Below are 7,169 nucleotides of genomic sequence, written 5' to 3' on the forward strand. Positions count from 1 at the left end.
CCATCCAATCTGGTCTGTCATTAAAGCTACCTCAGCCTTTCCTCGTATGTATTTGTTTAACATTTTTTCTCTAAAAATTATAAGTTTTGATTCAGTGAAAATAAGTTTATTCATATATATTTTATTTTACAAATAATGTTCTACCTTATGCATGTAGGAATTGACATAATATGATAGAGATGAATCATCAAGAAAAGATTTTGTTGTAGAAATTTGAAATGTGTTGGGAGTTATCTTCAAGAACTCGTATTAAATGTTATTTGATCATTCTCTTCTTAGGACAGGAATCAAGAGGATAACATGTTTAGTATAATATTAATGAGAATGATATGCATTCACTTGAATGTATCATTGCATGTGTTGATGTAACTAATGCTGGTGGGCAAAGAGATTTGTGGATGTTTGCATTGGTTTCAATTGTTGTAAAAAAAAAACGACGGTAATAAAGTGAAAACTGGATCGAGAAAGATCGCAAAGAGAAAACCACAGGGAACACACATATTTACGTGGTTCGGCAAATTGCCTACGTCCACGGTGCTGCAGATGATTTTACTAGTTTGAGAAATTGCATATAAAAAATACTCTTTCTCTCTACTTCTTCCTCTCTCCTCTATACTCTTTTGACCTCTCTTGAGCCATGTCTGAAGATTAGTTTAACAAAATCCAGCAAACCAAAAGGAAAAACAAAGAAACAGCCTTCTCTTTCTTTTTTCCCTTGCACTCTTCTGCCGAGGAGATGGTGAGAGATTAGCAAGGGAGTAATTAGCAACAAAGAGTTAGGTTGGCTTTTATAATAAACAAACAAAACTATTTAAGTTACAGGAGAGGTAATGCAGGAGCCTTAACGCGGAAACACGGTTTCACATGAAGAAGATGGCGAGAGCTGGGAAGAGGAAGCAGAAGATTAAATCTGGAAGGAGATTAATTAGCAATTAATTAAATTGCTAATAGGGACAGTTGAATTGACTCCACTAAACTCAACAATTCTCCCATTTGGAGACTGAAACACTAACTGCATCATCCACTGACTGTGTTGTCCTTTCTTCAAATGTGATATCCTCCACCCTTGCAACTCAAAACCCCGGTCTTCATGCTAGAAGACCAGCTGAAGTCGAGCACAATTTCAGCTTTTCAAGAGTAACACCCTTATTTGACATATCAGTATCAACATAGTCTCGTACCTCCAAGCTCTTTCCTTGGTTACTTATGTATCTACTTCCACATCATGAGCAATATCCTGCCTCAGCTGAAGGCATTTTTCAACAAGTCCAGCTTTGTACCTCTTACTACCATCAAGCGCCGTGTTCACCCAGTATACCCACTTGTTATGCAATTCCTTCTTCCCTGGTGGAAGTTCTGCAAGCTCCCACTTGCTCGAACTTTTATCCTGCAAGATTTCTTCATAACTCTGTAGTTCTCCACCATCTGTCCGTACAAGATTCGGTTTTCCTGCCTTTGACGCTTTGCAACTTTTTAGGAAATTGACATTCTTCTGCTTCCCCATAATGCACATCTGACTCATGTGTCCACGTTTGAGTAAACCTGTAGTCATATATAGTGTGTCAGTTTTCTTACCCCATGCCAGTACTAATGCTCATTTAGTAAGCTTTCAGGTACTATCTGAGAGCACCACTAAATGACCACCCTCATTTAGTCGCTCAATAGAAATGAGATTTTACTTCAATTCAAGAATGTATCTCACCATTTGCAAAGTCCATTTGCTATTGTTAGAGAGTGCAGTATCAACGTCTCCCATTCCCACCACGTTCAGAGCTTTTCCATCAGCCGGATATATCTTTCCAAAGTTGTCTGCAACATAGTTCCGCATTAACTCCCGGTAGGAAGATGTATGGAAGGAAACCCTTGAATCCAGTATCCAATCATCAACAGAACTGTGAACCTCCAGCAATAGCATCATGTATTTTTTTAGTTACAACATTAATACCATCATTCTCCTTCTTCTTAGGATTCATGCAGTTCATTTTTTATGTGGTCAGTCTTACCACAATTCCAGCAAGTTGCATGCTGACCAGACTTTGATTTTGATCTTCTTCTGTTTGAGTTCCTGTCCTGCAATCTCCCTTTGGAATAAACAATCAGTGCCGAACTTAAACTTGAGGTCTCGCCAGAATCTTTCCTGCGTACCTCCTCAGCTAAAATCAAATCACCAATATCATCATATTTCAGTTTAGATTTTCCCGCAGAACTGCTAACTGCAATCCTCATGGCTTCCCAGCTATTTGACAATGAAACCAACAATATCAACACACATACTCATCATCAAAATCAATTTTCAATAGACGAAATTGATCTGTGATAGATTTAAATCATTAAGGTGTTGAGTAATAAACATACCTTCTGTCATCTTCAAGTTGAATAAATTTTTCATCAAGTGTACCTTGTTATTCGCTGATGGTTTTTCATACATGTCTAATAAAGCCGCCATGAGATTTGCAGTAGTCTTCTCCTTTATGACGTTATGGGCAATTGATCTTGATAGGGTTAGTCGTATAACCCACAAAACCTGTCGATCCAACAAATTCCATTCTGACTCGTTCATCTTTTCCGGCTTCTTTCCCAATAATGAAAGACGAAGTTTCTTCACATAGAGGAAGTCCTCTATCTGCATCCTTCAGTAAGCAAAATTTGTGTCATTAAACTTCTCAATTCCTGATGCCATCACTTCATCTCCGGCCATCGCTTTTCCTCAGATCTAAACCTAGCTCTAATACTAGTTGTTGTGAAAAAACGACGACAATAAAACAAAAAATTGGATTGAGAAAGATCGCAAAATAGAAAACCATAGCGGAACACACAGATTTACGTGGTTCGGCAAATTGCCTACGTCCACGGAGCTGCAACGGATTTTATTAGCTTAAGGAATTACACTTGTCGATCACCTCGACAATTACAAGAAAGCACTCTTTCTCTCTACCTCTCCAACAAACTGAAAGGAAAAACAAAGAAGCAACCTTCTCTTCCTTTTTTCCCTTGCACACTTCTGCCACGGAGATGGTGGGAGCTTTGCAAGGGAGTAATTAGCAACAGAGAGTTAGGTTGGCTTTTATAATAAGCAAACAAAACTCTTTAATAGGAGAGGCAACGCGGGACCCTTGACACGGAGACGCGGTTCCACGTGAAGAAGATGGCAGGAGAAGGGAAGAGGAAGCAGGAGATTAAATCTGGAAGGAGATTAATTAGCAATTAATTAAATTGCTAATAGGGACAATAGAACTGGCTCCACTAAACTCAACATCAATGACATTAATTAACTTGATAAGAGATGAGATACAACCATGTTAATGATGTGCAAAGACACCATGCATTGATCCTAGAGGCGATAAAGAGCAATGATGGAATGCATTGACCATAAAAGCAATGTTAGGAACTAAAATTGTTGGGTGATTGTAAGCTAGTGATGGAGCTTAGGCAGTCATAATTGGGCATCAATAATTAGATGATCATAGTCAACTATTGATAATCAAATGATCATGAGTGATAATGGTCAAATGCTCATTGATGGATGATTATAATTAGATGATGGCTATCGAGAAGCTATAAATTGGTGATTATGGTTGGATGATTGTTGTGGAGTGATGCTATTTGAATGATTGTAATTGAGCAATTTTGTTGTTTAGGTTGTGGCAGTCTGCTGGTGTTGGTATGGCAGTGGAAATTTGATGGGTTGGCAGGTAGCAGTGATTTGGTTGCAATGGACAGTCGGTGGTAGGCTAATGTGTTGGATGAGTTATGGAAATCCATTGCTATTGGTACACTATCCGCGACAATGGGTGGGTGGCTCCAATTTGATGGCAATTGATGAGTAATAATGATATGATGGTGGTTGACGGACATCAATGGCTGCTCTTAATAGAGGATCAATTTGATGATAAAATTACTAAAATCGAAGTTGGGGTGGTGTTATTCAAACTCAATATGGTTTGAGACTTATACTTAACTAGTCTTTTTTGTGACATGTCAATAATGAATCTGAACAAAAATAAATATTTGACAAATAATACTTGATGTTATGTTTGGGAATTGGAACCATGGACTCCATTTTAAAACTGGAAAGAGTAGACAATGGGAGACGAAGTGGAAGAGACAAAACGACCAGGGAGACGAAGTGCAGGAAAATTGAGCGAGCACCCTTACCCTCATTTTCGAATGAATTCAAAGCATCAATCATCTTATTTTGATCATGGGTAAGTATGGTATGTGCTCTAGTTTTGAGATGGATGATGGATCAACGAAGCGAGCTAAATTGAGTAAATGAGAGCAATGACGGGTTTGAGTTCGAATATCCGCAATGACAACATGGTTAAAAGAGATGCGTTGTAGCAGGAGCAGTGATGAGAAGCAATCGCCCCGCACAAAATAAGAGATCGTAGGCTCATGCTTTGCGAGTAGTGCATGAAGCGTTTCCAGCAGAACGACTGACGGACGCGAGATGAAGACAAAATATCTTCTTGAGAGAAACATTGTGCTTGTCTAGTGTGTCGACTCAACAAGAAGGCATCAACAAGAAGACATCAATTGTCTTTATTTATTATTAAATTTGTAAATATGTATGAATTAAAATATTAAATAAAAGAAATAGAATAAGAATATTTCAGCAATAGTTATTTTATTGAGATGCAGGAAGTAAATTATAACATAATGCTAAATATTAAATTAAAAATTATATAGTGGCAATGATTTAATTATTGTATTACTAAACAACATGATATCAAAATTTTATTGATATTTAAAATATTATTGTCAACCATCGAATTGAAAAATAAGATCGTTATCTTCAATTAAAAACTTACTAATTGATAAAATTTATTATCATGTAAATACAACCTTAAAAGAAATTGATTTATTTTTGAATTTCAATATTTGATTGATAATTTGAATAAAATGATTAAGGTGATAATTCTCTTGTAAGTAGGGGCGTAAACGAAAACAAACACGAACGAACAGAGCTTGTGTTCATGTTCGGTTAGTTTGAAATTTAGTTTGTTTGAAATGAGCTCGTGTTTGAAATTGTTCGTAAGTTATTGTTCTTGTTTGTTTCTTAACGAACGAGCCGAACACGAGCTGTTCGCGAATGACGAGCCAGTTTGACATCCCTAATATTAATATATATAAATAATATATTATATTAATTATATAACTTATATAATATAAATATATAATATTTATAATAATATATTACTAATATAGTATATTAATATATTATATATTATAATTTATAAAATTTAATTTTTTAAAATATCATAAATTATAATATTTCGAAAAATAACGAACATACGCATCGCGGTTCGTGTTTGGTTCGTTTAACTAACCGAATGAAAAAAAAGGTTTTAACGTTTGTCTCGTTTATTTATCGAACGAATCAAATATGAACTCATTGACGAACCGTATCCGAACTATTCTAGAACAAGCCTTTTTGCAGCCCTACTTGTAAGTAATAATATTTTGAATATTTTATATGGGAAAGCGAAGAAAGAAGGTACACGTATATCCACGTCGCCTCTCCAGTTGGTAGGCCATAACCACTGCGTTTCCCGTATTCCGCCGGTTCCAGTTAACGGTTAGAATCATGCCCGAAGTTATCGAACCACGAAATAATAATAAAATTAGACGAGGATAACAGAAAGAAACAATTTAAGTTATCGTGTTACTGCAGTGGGACCACGTTACCCCGGTGGTTATCTGCTCACGTAGTCGAGGTCCTCCCCAAGCTAAAAGTTGAAGAGTACTTCCACCTCCACTAAATAAACTTTTATAAAACATTTTTTTATACCAACTTATTTAGATGACTTGAATAAAATAAGAGAGCTTAATTAAACTTGATCAAAACAATATTAATTAAGATTTCTAGTTGATAATATTATATAAGTTGTTATTAGAGGGGGTTTTTTAAGAGTAACAACTACTTTTTATTTGAGGAATATTAATTTAAGAATGTGCAATTATCATATAAGTTTGGGCAAGGCTTTGCTCTCAAAGAAATTCATGGAAAAAAGTAAGATTGAGATTGAAGTTATATTAATTAATCATATAATATTTTATAGATTATTAGATTGATCTTATGATCAAATATGTTTTTTATGTAATTTTTCATATTTCAAAGCATAAGAGTATTTGAGTAAGAGATTTTAAGAATTAATTTTTATGTATTTGAATTTTTTTTTTTTTAAGTTTATGGTGGAGTCTTGTGTATTCGATAAGATAATACCAAGGGCATACACCGATAAAGCATTAATACTTGTATGGACAAAAAAAATTAAATAAAGTAAGATTTTCAAGCTAATTTTTATCAATAATTTAATAATTAACACTTCATTAAAAAATTCTGATGATCGCATGTGATTTTGATGCAAAATTTCAAACCTCATAGGGGATGAGCATCTGAGAAAATACTTTCAAAAGGAATTATGAGATCATTCAAGTTTTATTTTAAATAACATACAATATAATGTTCAATAAGATGATTCCATTGGTATGTGTTAAGCGTTGGTCCAAGCTCAAATGGACATAAAACAAGTACCTAATAGTGTAATTTGAAGCTTCTTTAGGTCATTTGAAAGGATAAATGTCTTTTAAATATTTTATGTGTAAAAAATCTAAAGGGGTAACTCAATAAAAGAATCCAAAGACTTCAGGGTCGCTTAATTCTAAGTCATTTAAATACTAAGATAACTAAAATTATTAAATCATTAGAAAGATAAAATCAAATGGCCAAATGGAGTTTCAAAATTTGTGCTAGAAATGACTAATGTGTTTCTTTCAAAAGTCTTTAAATCTATACTTTCAAGATAGACTTTCGGTGGTGAAAATTCTTGGAAATAAAAAGTTTTGGAGCTATGTCCATGTTGACCTCACTTTTGGTTGAGGTCTAGAAAACTTCTTTAGTAGCCTAGGTCTAGCCATAGGACTTTCCTATTGACTAGTCTTAGAAAACTAGAAGAGGTACCCCACTATTAAAAATTCAAAACTCTTCTTTTTATTCAACTTGAAATTCCACATATTGATCTCAACCTCTAGCATTTAGTAGGTAAGATCATTATAAGAGAATTTAAGAAGAATCCCTACAGGATTACTTGGCTTTAGGGTTGACCCGGGGTGTTGACTTGGAACTAAGATACACCACATCTTCACAATACATTAATCCATGGTTC

The sequence above is a fragment of the Phalaenopsis equestris genome, unplaced genomic scaffold (genome assembly GCF_001263595.1).
Source record: "Phalaenopsis equestris unplaced genomic scaffold, ASM126359v1 Scaffold000171, whole genome shotgun sequence".
NCBI lineage: Eukaryota > Viridiplantae > Streptophyta > Magnoliopsida > Asparagales > Orchidaceae > Phalaenopsis > Phalaenopsis equestris.